Raw genomic sequence first — 19,000 nt, 5'->3', positions numbered from 1 at the left:
TCTGAAAATTCTGGATTTTGACTCTAATGTTCCTGAGAATTTCAATTTGGGAATTTCTTACAAGTGACCAGTATATTCTTTCTATTTCCACTTTGCCCTCTGATTCTAAGAGATCTGGGCATTTTTCTTTTAAAATTTCTTGAAATATTATATGTAGGATTTTTTTTTGTCACAGTGTTCAGATAGTTCAATGATTCTTAAATTTTTTCACCTTAATCTTTTTCTAAGTCAGTGATTTTTACTCTGAGATACCTTGCATTTTCTTCTATGAGTTTTTAGTTTTTTGATTTTGCTTTAATAATTCTTGTTGCCTCATAGACTCAGTAGCTTCTGTTTAGTCCATTCATATTTTCAGGGAATTTGTTCCTTGAATAAGGTTTTATACCTTTTGTGCCAAATTGTTAATTACCTTTCTAATTCTTTCTTCCATAGTACTTTTTTTAAAAAAAATATTTATTTTTTGACTAATTTTAAGTTCCAAACTGTCCCTCCCTCCCTCCGTCCATACTCTGCACTAGAGAAGGCCACCATTTCACACACACACACACACACACACACACACACACACACACACAAATACACAAATATACACACAAAGACATGCACACGTGCATGTGTTTGCACGTGTGTATGTAAAACCATCCTATGCATACATCTATCTATCAGTTCTTTCTTTGGAGGTAGATAGCATCTTCCTTCATAGGTCTTTTGTAGTTGATTTGAGTATTTATAATACTCAGTATAACTTAGTTGTTCACAGTTATTCTTTGAATAGTATTGCTATTACTATATCTAATCTTCTCTTGGTTTTACTCATTTCACTCTTCATTATTTCATGCAGTCTTTCCATGTTTTTCTAAAATCAACATGCTCATCATTTCTTACAGCATAGTAGTAATCCATCACAATAATATATCACAACTTCTTTAACCACTTCCCAATCGATGGACATACACTCGATTTCCAGCTCTCACTTCTTTTCAAATTTTTCGTCTCAAATACTTTCATTTCATTTATTAAAATTTTTTAAATCTTTAAAGAAAAATTCTTGTTTCATCTCTTCCAGGAATTCTAGTAGAATTTGTGAACAAGATGTGTTTTCCTCTGAGATGTTGCTTAAAGATATTTTGGAGTCATTTTCTTCTTCTGTGTTGGTGTCTTAAGCATCTCGACCACAAATAATAGCTCACTGTGGTGGGGTTCTTCTTTTTTCATTTGTTTGTTTGTTTGCTCTTTCTTCTGGTCTGCTTCCTGACTTTTGACCTGATATCAGGCCTGGGCTCTGCCACACTGCTACAGGAAAGGTCTAGGTTGGTCCTGTTGCTGCTTTGTTGTTATTTTCTTGGGGTATTAAGTGTTATGTTATTCCAGGATCTCAGAGATAGGCTGGGGACCTGCAAGCTCTCAATGCTCCTACAGTGGCCTCATTCAGGGAAAAATCTGATATATGCTTCCCTTGTCTGATCTCGGTAAGTTCCTGACCTAGGTTTGGTCTGAATAACACTAGAAAACGCGCTTCTCAGCCAGCTATGCAGTTGTGCTGATTTAAAATGACAGAATTATAGGTTTCCTTTGATCTGGGATTCCAGCCTTAGTTATTCCTCTGTAGTAATCGGCAATAAACATTTATTAAGTGCTGATTATGTGCCGTATACTATGCTAAGTGTTGAGGATTCAAGTGCAAAAATGATACTCCCTGCCTTCAAGGAGCTTATAATCTAATGGAGAAAGATAACAAAGGAGAGAAAACTAAAAAGGTATGTTTGTGTGTGTGGAGAGGAGGAGAGGGAAATAAGGAGATACACCCAGTTCTGGGGCATGGTGGAGGAGCCCAGGAAGTCCAAATGAATGCTTCTAGGTAGGAAATAAAGCTGCAGTTTGGCTAGGTGGTGGAAGTGAGACCCTGCTCTGAGCCTGGGATCTGAGCCACACTGCTGCTGCTGCTGCTGGTGGCTTCTGAATTTGCTTTTTCCATACACAGCCCTGAGTCTCCCCACTTCCAAATGGCACTGCCATGTGTAGGTCGCCATCTCAATCTGTCCTGTGTTTGTGACCCAGAACTAGGTAGTGAATGAGAAATATGCCAGTTCACATCTGTCCCTGTCATGGTGATCTGTTTTGGGGTCTGGTGGTATGTTGGTATGAGTCTGGGATCTCCTTTTTCTGTGGTGCACAGCCTCTCTAGGCACTGGAATGTTCTGTGCCCAGCATGCTCCTGGATTGACCCCATCCCTGGTATTTGTAGACCTCCCTGTCTATCTACCTATGCCTAGCTGGACTGGACACATGTCTCACTGTGATTTTCTGGATTTCCTCATCAGAATTGGTTCTGGTATACTTTCTAGATCTGCTTGGAGGAGAGAACACTGTACATTCTTTCTATCAATTTGGAACCATATTCCATTCTATTGTTATGATATTGTTTTGTGAACCTTTATATTTAAGGTAGAAATTTTTATTTGAAGGTTGAACTTTATATTTATCTCTGTTTGGTCCATCATTCCAGCCTATTGAGATCCTTTTGGACTTCAGTCCAAACTTGTTAATTATCCCTCCCAGTTTTATGTCATCTCCAAATTGAATATCATGCTTTCTGTGGCTTTATTCAAGGCGCTGGTAAAAATGAGAAACAGCGTAGGGCTAAGGACAGGTTCTTGGACAATCCATTGCAGTCCTTTCCCCAAGGTAATGCAGATCTATTATTGGCTGTTTTTTTTGGTCTAGTTATTCAGCCAGGTTCTAAAACCACTTAAAGGTATTATAATCTAGCCTGTTATCTACCTGTGGACATGTTGTCCACAAGGATAGTATGAGATCATTTGATACATATTTTGGTGAATGCTAATTGTATTATATCTATAGCATTCCTTGGACCTACCAATAAATTTATCCGTCAAAAAAGTAAATGTCATTAGCCATATGGCTAAAATTAATTACTGCTTTTCTAAGTGCATACAAACCATCTCTTTAATGATATGTCTTAAATTTTTACTAGGAATAGAAGTCAAGATCATTGGGTCACAGTGCGCACATTCTGTACTTTTCCCATTTTGGACAATCAAGACATTTGCAGTCATCTAATCCTGTGGCACATTTTTCAGCCTCTACCATTAGGGTCTCAGCAAGCACAACTCCAAATTCTTTCATTTCTATAAGATGTAGTTTATTTAGATTTGATGCCCTCAACCCATTCCCCAGGTATTATCTTGCTTGTTTCCCAATGAGTTTTACTTAGCTTGACTTTCTGTTCCTTTCTTTTTTTGCTTTCTCTTTCCAACTCCAAAGATCATTTTCTTAGGAAGAGAATAAAGAGGTAAAATAGAAGTTGAATACTTCAGCCTTCTCACTGTTGTCCATTGACTTTACATTATGGCCTGAGCAGAAGACCTATCCCTCTTTTATGTCTCCCTTAGCTGGTGACATGGCTAATAAATTGCGTGCTGTTGTCATCATTCAATGTACCACGTTCCAGAGAAAGAAGATATTTTTCTCCAACAATGGCCCTTCCTTTTCACCCACTTTAGTATATCCTAATATTTATTCTGAAATGATACCTGACTAGATACACTCCAGTAGAACTAAGAGAAACAGAAATCATCTGTGCTTGTAACAAGGTGGCATAGATAAGCTGGTTTAAGGATGTTGGGAGAGAAATCTCTTGGTTGGATTGATCATCTTTGTTTCTCGATGTGTGATTTGCTCTTTAAGGGGTAAAGGAACATTTAGAAACTTTATGAACCTTTCTGGGCTTCCAGGATTCTGTTAGGAAACCCATATTTCTGGAAAACAATCCTCAAAATAGGCCTAATGTACTACCAAAGAGCTTTTAGGCACCAGGAGAATCTGATTCCTGCACCAGAGGAGAACATCCTGTTCTTCACCTACCTAACTGCCTGGGGTAACCGGAAGACATCAAATGGAGAAGGTTGAATTGACATCAGAAAGAAGCTGTGCTCAGTTATTTATAAATAAGAGGCTATTAGGAGGTAGGTGTGGCAAGACTGAGCACTGAGGGAAACGTGGAGGGGAGCATGAAATGGAATAGTGACTTAACTTCTGACCAGATTAGTGTTTTTCTTTCATGTCCTAAGTTTCTTCCATGCTCTAAAATCAAGGTATTTAAAAAACTCTTATCCTTATGCATAGTGTGAGAGAAAGTTGATTTTATTTTATATTAAGAAATTTACTAAAGTTGTTATCTCTAAATTGAATTCATTAGTCAAGGCAAATTCTGAATCATTCACAACTGTCGTGACCTCTGGGTTTGAAATCAGCTTTGTTCTTGGTTCTTTCTTCTGTGACTTGGAGCCAGTAAACTCCAAGAAGTTTGTCAGGGTCTTATCCAAACTGAATATCTCCTCTAAGGCCCAGGATGCTATTGAATTGGCCAGAGTAATATAAGAAACTGGAGACAAGCTATATTTCGAATACCTTGTTCACAATTTATTATCCATGTTTTCCAATACAGCCTTAAATTAACTGATAGATGGCTTTAACATTGAAGAACTTCAGTATGTTCACATTATAAAAGGGTGTGAGGTGAGGACATGTGAAAAAACTTCTTAGCAGGCTTAAAGGGAGCTTTTCAGTGAAGGCTTATAAGACTATCCATACCAGGAAAAAATTGCATTGGAGGTTCGTCAGAAGCCATTCTTTTCAACTATGGAAAATCATCGAGAGCAAGATACATTAAAAGCCAAAAGGATGCTTGGAACCTGGAGGTTTTTGTTCCATTTCAGCATTTTTTCACCAAGGTTCAGTGTGGAAAACTAGTGTGAATATTAAAGTGAGTGTTAAAGCATTTGTCTAGCCATGTTACTCCCCAGCTCAAGAAAGCCTCAGTGGCTCCTATCAAACTGCACACAGTAAGAACTTAATGCACATCTACTAAATTGACATTGGTGGTTAAAATAAACTTTGGAACACAGATAGAGGAAACTGAACCTGGATGGGTTAATTCAAAATGGGGCATAGTGCTAGGAATGCTCTAAAGGGGAGAGTTTTTCTAAGGAGCCATTTGGACTGCCGGTCTCTGATGGACTAAGGGCTAAGCAGTGAATCTAGGGATATGGAATTTCTCTTCATGTGATAGGAGTGATCTCACTTCACCACGAGTGGGGTAGCTATGATGAGTAGATAATTAGGACACTCCTTTCAGTTCGAGATAAAGTCCAGATCCTTGCTACAGCTGTTTCTCTGCCAGCCCTAATATAGCGAGATTGATAGATACAGTGCGGAGGGAATTTGGAACATTCTTATACACAGTATATCACACTTAATAACCTCCTGTACACAGTGTGGTACTTTTATAAGCCATTACAAAATACATTTTGAAACATCTTAGCCAGCGACAGCCAGCTGGGAAGCATCTGAAGAATTTCGAGCACTGGGCTCAGGTTTAGCTTGCATATACGTATGCACATGCACACAGACACACAGACACACACACACACACATACAAAGAGGCTGCTCATAAGTGAAACAGATGCTTGTATTTCGATCCCACTGTACATAGTATACTGTATCTTAGCAAATGCACTAATCCTTCTTGTTAGACAAGAAGAGAGGAGCCAAAATGTTTTCCATATGTTCCATTGTCTTGCTGCTCCTTTAATTCCATCTAAAAGCCCCCAAACTTAGCAACCTTCATATTGATGCTAAACATATTACATCAGTTTCAGCATTGATCTGTTTAATATGAATACAATTAAAGTTGCTTAAACATAATCGTGGTAAGATAAACACCCTTGCTATTATTATAAACATCTCTGCAGTGTCTCTAGTAAAATATTATCAATACTAATATACTCTGCTAAACAATGCCACTGCCTCGGTACGAATAACAAATATGTCCCCACGACTTAAACATTGTTACAACCAATATAAACACCATTAGGGCTAATGTAAAACAGTTACCCCGCTAGACAAATATTAAAGAAAAAAGTTGCCAAGCAAGAGAAAAGCTGTATTCTCAGCAAGAATGTATTACACTCTTGTGGTGACATTTGAAATTGATTACTTGAGCCCATAAATAAATGAAAAGTATAGTCAAACTGAAGGGAAAATTCTGGAATTGGAGCACGTAGGGTAAATGCAGCACAGACAGACTTCTCCAGGGTATCCACAACACCATCTGTGAGAATGTGGGCATCTAGTTAGACTTCCTGCCTCTTTGCATACATGTGTACTGGCACATACACACGAGTCTAAGAAAGTCTTTACTTCTTGCTTTGGTCTTCTATGCATGTTCTTACTACATTTACACATGAAGTTGAAGACACTTAAGTTGACAGCTGTGGGGTAAGGAACATCTGGGGTGGAATATTTATACATATGTAATCTCACTGCACAGCACGATCCAGAATTCTACCACTATTGCTGCTGCCGTCTATCTTTAAACTTTTGATTACTCTAAAACTCTAGATTCTGAAAGGAACCTAATCTTTTCCCTTGTTCAAAGAGAACTCTACTTAAGACAGCTTAATATAATGAAAATAATATGACATTTAGATTTAGAGGCCTTGAGATCAAATTCTAGCTTTGGTAATGACTATTTATGTGAACCTGGGAAAGTTATTTAATATCCTTGTGTCACTGTTTCCTCATCTATAAAATGAAGGTTTCGGATCATAAGGCCTCCAAGGTTTCTTCCAACTCTAAACCTATGATCCTACGATCCTTGGGCAAGTTGTTTAATTTCCTCACTTCTAAAATGAGGGGGTTGAACTAACGGACAAATAAGATTATTTCCAGCTCCATATGTATGATTTGTGCCTTTCAGTGGAGATTCAACCCACCAAGTTTCTAGATCAAGACATTCTAAAACAGCCCATTATGGTGTTAACTCTGCAGATGGGGTTCTCAAGGACTGAAAATTAATTGGACCATAAAATTATGATCTAAGAATTACAGAATATTAAAGTTAGAAGGTAACTCAAGTGACCATCTAATCCACTCCCTACCTGAAAAATAATCCCTTATTCAATATATTAAGCATGGTGGTCATCCAGCCTGTATTTGGTAACACAATGAGGGGAAATTCACTACCCCCTGAAGCAACCCATTCCATTTTTGAATAGTTCTAATTGCTATGAAGTTTTTCCTGACATCAAGTCAAAACCAAACCATCACCATTGCCATCATTTATTATGACTCATCTATAAGGTTAAACAGAAGTAATAGCCCCATTATCCATGGAACTTTTAGGAAAGCACCCATAAACCATAACAATCAAATGAATTTGGTGCTGGTTCTTTATTCTCAGAGCCAGATATAACTTTCTTTATGCTATTCTACTAAGTATAAAATCAAGTGGGAATCTACCAATGCTGTCAGAGGAGAGAAACTGGGGGGAAACAATCAGATAAACAAAAAACAAAACAGAAAGGCACCAATGGCATACTACTCCTTTCACAGTTTTTTTTTCTGGGAATGTTAAATTCATTTAATGTTTTTATGTCCTTGAAAGATGATACCTATGAGTCAATATCCTAGCAACATAGATTGAGATCTGCAAGGGACCTAAGAGGTAATCTAGTCTTATCCCATTATTCTGCAGATGAAGAATGTCAGGCCCAAGAAAGCTAAATAACTTGCCCCAGGCCTCTCAGGTAGTAAACACTGAAGGCATGATTTGAACCAATATCTTCTGATTTGAGAGCTGATGCTCTTCCCATCATAGCACTCTACTTCTCTGGGTGATAGTCATTGATCCATGCTCTAATTTCTCATTTTGCATGCAGAAGCTTGTCCTTCTCATTAGCTTTCCACATTTTGATGGGTATCTACAAAGCAAAGTCTTATTAATTTGAAAGAATGAGTATAGAGCAAGAATAGGGAAAGATATCATGAATCAGTGACAAACCTGAATTATAGAGGATTTTGGAAGAAATTACACTTATTACTTAATATCTCACATTAATACATTCTTCCTCATTTCTTATACTATTCATTAGTCATGGAATTGTACTGCAAGAAAAGTAAAACAGTAAACTGAAGTCCAACTTCTATCTGGATTGTTGATTTATAAATTAGTTGGGACTGATTCAATCAAATTTTCCTGTGGATCAAAATTTCAAGAGACAATATAAACAATGCCAAATATTCCCTCAGCAAATTTCTCTACACCATCTTGATCAATTTTTTTTCCATTTTTAACCTGTAAAAAACAAGGACATAGAAATACACAAACAGGTTTATTTATTTTACTCATTCCGAATAATAAGCAACTAATTTATTGTTGTTGTTGTTTAGTCATTTCAGTCATGTCCAACTCTTTGTGACTCCATTGGGGTTTTCTTGGCAAAGATACTGGAGTGGTTTGTCATTTTTCCTCCACCTCATTTTACAGGTGAGGAAACTGAGGCAAACAGGATTAAGTGACTTGCCTAGAGTCACATAGATAGTTTCTGAAGTCATATTTGAACTCAGGAAGATGAATCTTTATAACACCAGGCCCATAATTCTATCCAATGCACTACTTAACCGCCCCTGACTAATATGTATAGAGTGAATTAGAAAGATATGGAATAAATAAGATGGGTTTTACTCTTTCTTCTAGATGATGAAAAATGCACAGAGAGGTTACATAATTTTTTTCAGGGTTATACTAAGTGTTAGAGGTAGAACTTAAGCCCAGGCCTTCTGACTTTAAATTCCATGTTCTTTCCATGCCACCAGTGTTCCCCCCCCCCTTTTTTTGTATGAAGACCTCTTGATCAAAACGTTTTTAGAATATCCACATGTTAGTGGTTGTATTCTTTTTATCTATTGCTTGATTAAGATACATTATAACCAAAAGCTATTATGAATTCTATAATGCTTTTAAATTAATTTGCATTTTATTAAGACCATATCCATACATTTGAAAAATCACATATGTGTTTGGGTATGTTATTTATTCATTCTACAAATGGCCTACTTGATCATTTATTATAACTTTACTTGCAAGGGTCCACATATTCCAATTTGGGACGCACCGCTGCCTCTCATGTTTGTCTGCAGGAACATAAACATATGTTCAGGAATGTGTGTTTACTTCCACATAAGTCACGAATTTGTATCTGACTAAACATGTGGGCACACACATGTGTACTAATGTAGGTGCATGGAGGTTCAACTAGTAGTTTATCATGTTTTTATTTCTCTATAGTCTCCAAAAAGGATGGGGAGACATTCTACTTTAAGCTAATCAAAAACAGTGTATTTTTAATGCTGGGCAAATCTTCTCTAGTAAAACTCAAAACCATGTAAACACTAGCATAGTTTTCAATTTGTAGTCAGATTCTAAGCCAAGAGGGTTTGGTTACATTTTATTTCATTATTAGTTTTCTTTTTTTAGTGAAATTCTTACAGTGGATTTGGAAACTAGTCATTTTCTGCCTCTTTTGAGAGGTGCATGTTTTGAAGAAACAACTCCATTGGAATGAATGTCTAAGCTTCAATCTGAGTGGATTCAGAGGAGGACGAAGAGGAGTGGAAAACTGGTAAATCCATAGATTGGGTGCTTTGACTAACTAAAGATGGTTGTTAGTGCTATTTCCAGTTCGATCTTCTCTGGGGGAAGAAAGATATAGCTGGAATAATTGCTTCACGTAGGAAGAAAAGTAGGTGATTGTGTGAAGAAAAACAATTCTTCTTAAGGAGCCCACATTTTCATTACAACATCATGTGGTACAAAAACGTATACTCCAAAGCCACAAACAGGGAACAAAATCATGTAATGGGTCTGCAGTAGACAGAACTGAATTCTCCCGCGCATCATACATGTACAGAAGATGCCTCTACACTCTGTAGGTGATAGAATCATTTTTATAAACACTATCAGGAATAAACAGGCAATGTGTTACATTAGGCATTTCCTAGATTTGATGCCAGAGAACTTGAATTTTAGGTGGCAGCTCCACCACTTAATAGCTATGGGAACTTGAGCAAATAATTTCAGCTCTCTGAGCCTCAGTTGTCTTCCCTATAAAATAGCCACAATCATATTTGTAGTATCCAGCTACTAGGATTTGTTGCAAGGCTCAAATGAAATGATCATGTAAAGTTCTACATAAATACATAGGACTACATACATGTGAGCTGTTGTTACTTTAATACATTGAAAAAGTGAGCAGTATGGGGTACTCCCTTCACAGAAACTTGAAATTGGAAGGACCTCAGTGGTTTAACCTATACAGGAAGAGTAATCTCCTCTATAACATTTCTGCAGATAGTGATTCAATCTCTACTTGGTGGAATCTATACTCAAACAGGAATCTCCTATAGTACACTGCTGACAAGTAGTAATTCAAACTCTAGTGAGATGAAATTACTTTCTCCTGAGATATTCTATTTCACTTTTAAGTCCAATTTTTAGAAAGATTTCCCCAAAATCGAGCCTAAATTTATGTCTCTACCAATAACTTCTATCTATTGCATCTATTTCTGCATGCTAAGGTTAAGCAGAATGAATCTAATCCCTCTTCCATATGATGGTCCTTCATATCCTGGAAGATAGTGATAACGGTCCCCTCTAAGTTTTCTCTTCTTCAGGATAAGTATCCTTCATGGTACAATCAACCCTTGTATTGTGTGTTCTCTAGTCTCCTCACCATGCTGGTTACTCTCCATTAGATGCTTTCTGATTCTCAAAGACTTTCCCAAAAATATGGCACCTAGAACTAAAAGCAATAAATACTCCAGTGGTATTATGATCAGTGAGAACAAGAGTGCTTCATTCTGGTCACTATATATTCTGGCAACAATATATATATATATATATATATATATATATATATATACTTCTATTTGTACAATCCTAGCTTACAATTATTTCTGATTGGCTGTACAGGTCATGTTGACAGTTCACATTGGACTTGTGAGCCACTAAAATCCCAAGATCTTTTTATCCAAACACTAGTTTCTATATCGCATAGCTCTTGAATTTGCCCACTTAACCTTTTGAAGCCATGTGTAACATTTTAATGTTTATCCTTACATAATTTTATCTTGATAGATTTAGCTTATCATTCTGGCCTGAGCAGACTTTTGTATCACAAATTTGTCATCCAGTATATTAGCTAGATATTCATAGACTCTCTACCCAATACGCTGGAGTCCTCTCTCTCTCTCTCTCTCTCTCTCTCTCTCTCTCTCTCTCTCTCTCTCTCTCTCTCTCTCTCTTCTCTCTCTCTCTCTCTCTCTCTCTCTCTCTCTCTCTCTCTCTCTCTCCCTTAAAAAAGTTTAAAAAAATTACTATGGAGAAGGCAGGGACAAAGGGGCTTCTTGGCTGCTGGGAATTGGAAGAGGAAGCCATGGCGCCAAAGCCAACACAGGAACGGGCATATATCTGGGCCATGAAGTGGCAATTCATACCTTTTGTGGAAGAGCAGCAAGATGAGCCCATGCCTTACACCATGGATCTGGCGGCTGTCTCCCTGACAGCCTGAGCATCCTCCCTGATGGATGCTTGATTTCTTCTGCCTTAACCTCTGCCAGGCCTTCTGCGAAGATATCAAAGAATTCCAGCACAACTGCAACACTGAGGAGGCCATTATTCATGGACTATCCAGACTACCAGCATTTCATCTGAGAACTATATATGTGTGTCAGTTTTTAACAAGAATTGTGGAAGGAAAAACACTGGATGTGCAGTTTTAAAGTGATGCACGACTTACTCCATTGGAATCAGTCTTGATGATCTGGAATAAAATTAGAAAGGAAAAAGAAACACTTCATCACCAAATTCATGATTTACTTGAAATTCAAGCTATACCAGTTTGCATGGAGAAAGCAAGCTATAAAGCAGAAGGCATCTTTGAAAGGCTGTTTGGGGACACAGAGGATAATAAGCCTCTAAGAATGAAGTTGTTGATGATAATAAGAAAGATCCATACCATCCTTCTTTTTTTCAATGCTTCACTTATAACTGCATGCTAGGCAGTCAAGATTTATGCTGTAATCAAGTGTTAACTGAAAAATTATCACGCTTTCTAATAAAGGCAGCATTGAAAGTAGTGGAAAGCAAAAAAGATGAAGATGTTTTTGGTCCCTTTGTTGAAAGCACAAGCAGTGCAAAAGCAGAGTCTTCTGAGGTTTCAATATCCAGAACCAAGTTTCATGGAAATCTCTTATCTTTGTCACAAAATAAACTTGAGAATTCACAGCACCAAGATTTTGATGAAACAAGAATACAGTAAAGAGTCAAGGAAGTAAAAGGATCACACGAAGTCTTAAAAACAGTAACAAAAGCACTAAAAGGCACATAACCACTAAAGACAAAAACAAAAACAAGGCAAACAATGAAGCAAACACTTCTGAAAGACCTAGACAATGGAAAAGGAGGACATGGAGTTCTGATGAAGATAAGAAACCAAAATCAGGGATGAAAAAACACAGAGAGGGACATTGGCTGAAAATTCTCTCAAGTTACACATTCTACAGTTGAACAAATATGTTAAAGGACAGGTGATGGACTTTGAAGAAGTTAGAACTAGTTTCTTCAGACAGCGAGGACTGAATGTATTTTTAAAAGATGGGTTAAATGAGGAAAGGCATCTAGATCAATTAGTTGGCTTAAAACATTAGTAGGTTATGTTGTATTTTGAAAGTTTTAAATGTTTTGATGTGTTTTTAAATGTTTCTGTGGAAGAGTCATTGGACAGTCTTCTTAGTACTATGTTTGGTTTTTTGAACCATGCCACCATATGTAGTATCATTCTGTTCAGTTTAATATGAAATAGTCTGAAAAAAAATCTACCAAACAAAATTTGACTATTTTGAGTCATTGAACAACAGTGTTCTGCTAAGATACAGTTGCTTAATTTCCAAGCCTCACTGATAAAATCATTAATATACAGTGTTACTTCTGTGCATTGTGTGTTTTCATATAAGGAGGAAGAGTGAAGGCAATAAATTGCATACCTAAAATAGCGCAATAGTGGCTAATAACTTTTCTTATATGACAGATTGTTTTGACTTTGTTCTGATAGCCTTTTAACTTAAATATTAAGCTGGACTTTTGTAGTATTATATATGAAAACATACGTCATAAATATCAAGTTCTATGATTTTGTTATTTGATGTAGTACCAGCAAAGTGTATTAATTGTACTAGAAACACTTGAACTCTGATAGAACAAATTAGCAATTTTATAGTATCACTTGAGTGAAAATTAATTAGAATAACTCTTAGAATCATTACTGCTTGTTTTGTTCACCTCAAGCATTTTGTTCTTCATGTCTTGGTCAAGGAATATATAGAATCTCTTAATTGTATATATGAAGTTAGTTGGACTAGCTAGAATGCTTTTCTTTGTTAAATTATCAAATTAGGAAAAAATGACATGTCAAATGCATTTGTGGTAACTCTAGAATTGCCTTGCAAGTGTTTAGAGATTGGAGTTTGTAGACTAAATATAAGAAAACAGAATAGTTGTGTCCATGTCTTCTCCATTTTCTATTTTAAAATTCAAGTTTTACCTTTTTGCTGTTGAAATAAAAAAACCCTCAAATCCTCAAAAAACAAAACCCAGAAAACCCAACCCAGCATCCCAGTGTACTGCAGTATATTACTCAGGATGATAATCCATTGTTTCTCATTCTTACCACACAGCAGCTAGACTAGCTGATTTAGTCCTTGGAAACTGTCTACAGTAGTCCAGCAGTGTCAAACATTCAGTAGGTTGGCCACATTGTGGACTTCAATAGTCCTGAGTATTGTGACCCCAATTAAAACATAATTGGGCAGTATTTAACAAAATAAATAACAATAGAATAGAACATAGATAATATTAATATGTGGTTTTCTAACTCAGTGTGCTACCTGCAGGAATCCTTAGGTGCAGTTTAGCAACCCCAGTTTCTATTTGAGTTTGATACTACTGGTTTAGTACAGTCCTCTCATTTGACACACAAGGAACCTGAGAAATGTGAGACAATATGATCAAAGTTCCTATGTAGGGAGTTGAGCATTAGAACCTCTATTCTAGCCCATGTCCTCTGAATCTAAATCTTAGGTAACACCACCTTGCCTTTTGTGACTGACCCACCTTCTTTTCTGATGATATACATCCTAGACAACAACCTTTTTGCCATTCTTTGCATACTAATTGTAGTTGTCACATGCTATACAATGCAAGCAGTTGGCACAATTGATAGAATGCCAGTCTGAAGTGTGACCCTGGGCAAGTTATTTAACCCTGTTTGCCTCAGTTCCTCATCTGTAAAATGAGCTGGAGAAGTAATGGCGAACCACTCTAGTGCCTTTGCCAAGAAAACTCCAAATGGGGTCATGAGGAGTTGTACATGACTGAAACAACTGAACGACAAACAAAACATATGCGACTGAAACCCCAAATCCCATCATGACCCTTTTTAATTACCTTTGGGTTGTCTGGAGTGTTAATTCTTCTGAGAAAGTTATTTTCCTTATTGTTGCTGTAATTGTTATGATTGTTTAAATACTTTCATAAATTCATAATTGTATTAATGTGTGTTTGTACTCCCTCCTTTGGAACAAATTGCAGCTTGCCCTTCTAACCTCATTTTGTCTGGGTTTTGTAGATAAAGACCCCATGTTCTCTCCACACATCCCCACCAACCTACTCCAGCCACTCTAGAAGCGGTTTTTGTCAATATCCTCTGAAAGTATTGAAATAGCTTCTTAACAAGTCTTCTGGCTATTATTCTCCTTGTTCCCAAGACACCTTTTATATTACTGCTTTTCTTAACTTTCACAAGAATGAATATGATCATGTTATCCCTCTGCTTAAATCATATATATATATATTATATATATATATATATATGTATATATAAAATTATTGCCTATCAAAGAGTAAAGTTCAAATTCCTTATTGTGTTATTCAAGCCCCCATAATCCAGTGCCATGCCTTCTTTGTAGCCTGAGTTTATATTACTCCCATCCAAGGATTCTACATACCCACAAGGCCAGATTTACTCTTCAAGTCCTATATGAACAACCCTATGTTTTTCCATCTTTGTTTCTTTTCTCTTACATCTTCCCCTTCAGGAAGGAATGTCCTCTCTTTTCCCTTTCCCATTCCTGACTTTTGAATTGTCATTCTTCAATGCCCAATTCAAACTTTTTTTTTGTGGAAGTCTTCCTTGTTCCTTCTTCACTCACAAGTGTATAGATGGCATATATATCCTTCAAATCCTACATTCTACTTTACATGTCACTTGTTTATTTATGCATTATTTTGTATTATAGTTTAGTATGTTTCATATCCTAATATTCAGGGTAAATGTTTAACAATCAGCTATCTAAAGAAGTACACAGAACAAACTTTTAAGTACAAGCTACATTATTATTATCCTTCATTTTTAAGCCTCACTAACCAAGAAAACCACAAATCAAATCCTGATTTGTAGAATTTTCCAGTTTCTGTGTTATAAATATTCAAACTGAAAATTTAACAATTGGCTCTCACAACCTGGTTTGAGCTGGTTCCAGCACCTTCCTGACCCTATGTATGAACCTGAAGGCTGGGATCATGTCTTTTCTTTTCTTTATTATCATTATTATTATTATTATTTTTGGTTAGACAATGGGGTTAAGTGACTTGCCCAAAGTCATACGGATAGTAAGTTTTATGTGTCTGAGGATGGATTTGAATTCAGGTCCTCCTGACTCCAGGGCTGGTGCTCTATCCACTGAGCCACCTAGCTGCCCCAATCATGTCTTTTCTAAACTTTTTTTTTAAATATCCAACAGAGGTTAGCACAGTGTTTTGCAAACAACACATGTTCAGTAAATGCTTTGTGAGATTCATTTGATTTCTCCCTAACTCTCTCTCTACCTTCACGTAATATACTTTGATTAACAATGAATGCTTATTGAATTTAATTGAATGTCTCTTATTCTCCCAGTTGGAAAGAAAGTTTCTCTGAAGAAGAAGCAGGTGTCAACATGCTAAGACAGCACAGTAAAGTGTTGAGAGAGAGAGAGAGAGAGAGAGAGAGAGAGAGAGAGAGAGAGAGAGAGAGAGAGAGAATGCACATGTATATTGGTGGAGGGGAGCATCAGTATGGTTCTATAATGGCAATGGTGCATTTGCTATCTTATTAGGAGACCTCCCTAGAGGACTCCCCCACATTCTCCTCTGCAGGTCCCAGGCAGAGAATCTTACCCCCATAAAGTAGGATAGACAAAGTTCACTAGCAGTAGGAAGAACTTGAAGGAGTAAACAGCTCATTCCTCCTAGGACTGGTCTTATGGATGGATGTATTGTGCTAACAAGGGGCTAGAGTTAGATTTTGGAAGAACTGTGTTTGAATCTCACCTCAGACATTTTGTATGTGACTATGGGTGAGCCACTTACACTTTCATTGCCCTGGGAGATTCTCTAAGACTATAAGGTACAAATTTGCCAATTCGCAACAGTGAAGGGAATTTTCATACTGGGAGTTTATCCACTCTAAGTTGTTTTCTTTTTTTTTTAAATTTTCTATAATGATTCTCCAAGATGGTGATGGTAGGCAGGAAAATGAAGAGAGAAGTGGAGAAGGGGGAAAACATAATGGAGAGGGCATGCTGCCATAAAAAAAAATCTAAAAGGGAGGGCTCTAGGGATAAGTCTTCTCTCATTAACATATTAACATCTATTAATATGCCAGCAAATCTAGCCTCAGACATCTACTAGCTGTATGATTCTGGTCAAGTCACTTAACCCTGTTTGCCTCCAAATATTCCTCACCTGTAAAATGAGCTGGAAAAGGAAATGGCAAATCACTGCATTATCTTTGCCAAGAAAACCCCAAAATGGGGTCACAAAGAGTCAGACATGGCTAAAAGCAATGAAAAACCAGAGCCGTTTATCAGCTTAGATAATAATAGACTTATATATTCTAAGAATTAGAAGAGATCTCAGAAATCACCTAGCTTGACTCATAGGAACAGTAATCCCTTTTGCAACACCCTGGAAAGTGGTCATCCAGTATCCACTCGAAAACCTCCAGTGTCCATGAACTCACCATTTCTTTACTTCAGCAAGAGATAGTTCATTCCTTTTGTATTGCTCAGAATTTTGGGAAACTCCTTTAGACAAACTTGGAAGAATAACTTTCACTCATTAGGCTTGGTTCTGTTATTTCTGAAAAGATAAATCCTTACTGCTGCTTCTACATGAAAATCTGTTGAAGCTAGGGACAACATGCAGAAGTTGCAAAGAGGTAAATTTCAACATGAAGAAAAACTTTCAAGCAATCAGAGCTACCTAAAAATGGAATAAGTTCAGAAGGTTGTGGAATCCTTCTCTTTGGAAGCCTTTGATGACCATTTATTGCATATGAGTGATTTCATCTACGAGCCTTTGGAACCACTACTCTGAGGTTACCTACCCTTGATAGGTGAGTCAAGTAGTCAAATACATATAGCTCTCCTATATTTCACTGCCCTCAGAACCCAGACCATGCTTCGCTTCTCATCTGACTGTCCAACCCAGCCACATCATTGCAACCTATACTACTACAACTCCCTCCAAATTCCACTTCCACTAACCCCCATTTGCCCTATCATCAAATCAACACTGACATTTCTTCTAGAAAAGGTAGGTCTGTTGAGTCCCCTATTTATCTGTTCACCATCTCCCTGACTTCCTAAACCAAAATGCCCTTCTCTGATCACCATTCACTTATATGTGTTGTCTTTCAACTAGCAGATGTAAATTTCTTGAGGGCAGGAGCTGCCTTGCTTTTGTGTTTCTGTTCTGTAAGTGCATAGTAAGCTTGTTTCATTCATTCATTGATTTGTGCATTGGTTCATTGATTCATTTATTGATTCATTCACTCATCCATCCAGGCATTCATGCTGAAAAAGGGATTCTTTAGGGAATATGGGCTGTACTAAATGGACTCTGGGGTTCTGCCCGAGTCTGAAATTCTGGGATTATGTGAAATATATAAAGACAATGTTTAGATCCCTCTCTTCTACTTACCAGTATTTTCTACTCCAGGCTAACTGCCCCCACCCCCAGTCCCTTCGACTGCTCTTCCTATGTGGTAGTCCCAGGTCCTTTGACAGTTGTTGTCAATTTCCTCTAGATATGTTGTTGTTGTTGTTGTTCAGTCCTTTCAGTTGTGTCCAACTCTTTGTGATTCTATTTTTTATTTGTCTTGTTTGCTTTTTTGACAAAGAGAATGGAATGGTTTGCCATTTTCTTCTCCAGCTCATTTTACAGATAAGAAGACTGAAGCAAACAGGGTTAAGTGACTTGCCCAAGGTCACATAGCTAGTAAGTGTCTGAGGCTGGATTTGAACTCAGATCTTCCTGGCTCTAGGCCTGGGTACTCTATCTACTGTGCCACCTAGGTGCCATCCTCTAGATAGACTCCTTAGTCAATGTCCTTCCAAATACATGAAGCCCAGATGTTGACACAATCCCCCACCATAGAAAGCAGAAGGTCTGCCCTGAGAGAGGGTTGTATGCAGGACAGACCTGTGTTGATGGAGAGGGGGGCTTGACAGACTGCACAGCAGGGATTGTAACATGAATGCTTCTTCGAAAGGGAAGGTCCAAGGTAACAATGCAATGGCAGGTGAGACATGGGTGAGGCACTGGAAGGGCCCTGGGGACAGAAAGGTGGATATCCATAAAGAAAAGGCCCTAAAATCAAACCTCACCTACTCTACCACTTTGCTGAGAGTTGGCCATTTTTCACAGAGCTCACTGAAAGCTTCCAAGTGGCCCAAATCCTCTATTTCCTAATGGCCCTTAACACTGATTAAGTGACGAGAACCCCACTGCTTGCCAAGCAGCAAGAGGTTCTCTGGCAGGCTTCACTCCTCTCTTTATTTACACACAGACTTCATTCATAGGGACCACAGGAGCCCCAGAATATCCCCATCAGCCTGGGATTCCACAATATTAGGCTCTCAGTGACAGCAGAACATCATGTTCTCTTGACTCATTCAGCTCACTCTCTAGCTGGAGATTATATATATTTTTGTAACTTTCATCTGCTTGTGAATCAATTCTCAGACCATTCCACATACA

The 19,000-nt window shown here is 37.6% G+C and overlaps 1 pseudogene; it reads left to right on the top strand.

Moving 5' to 3' along the window:
• The first annotated feature begins 11,448 nt into the window (after window positions 1-11,448).
• Window positions 11,449-12,182, top strand: LOC110219086 (telomeric repeat-binding factor 1 pseudogene; annotated as a pseudogene).
• Window positions 12,183-19,000: the final 6,818 nt, after the last annotated feature.

Source organism: Phascolarctos cinereus, unplaced genomic scaffold (genome assembly GCF_003287225.1).
Source record: "Phascolarctos cinereus isolate Bilbo 61053 unplaced genomic scaffold, phaCin_HiC Scaffold_4;HRSCAF=312, whole genome shotgun sequence".
In the NCBI taxonomy this organism is placed as follows: Eukaryota; Metazoa; Chordata; class Mammalia; order Diprotodontia; family Phascolarctidae; genus Phascolarctos; species Phascolarctos cinereus.
Note: the sequence above shows the minus strand (reverse complement) of the source record. Positions and strands in the feature narration are given on the sequence as shown.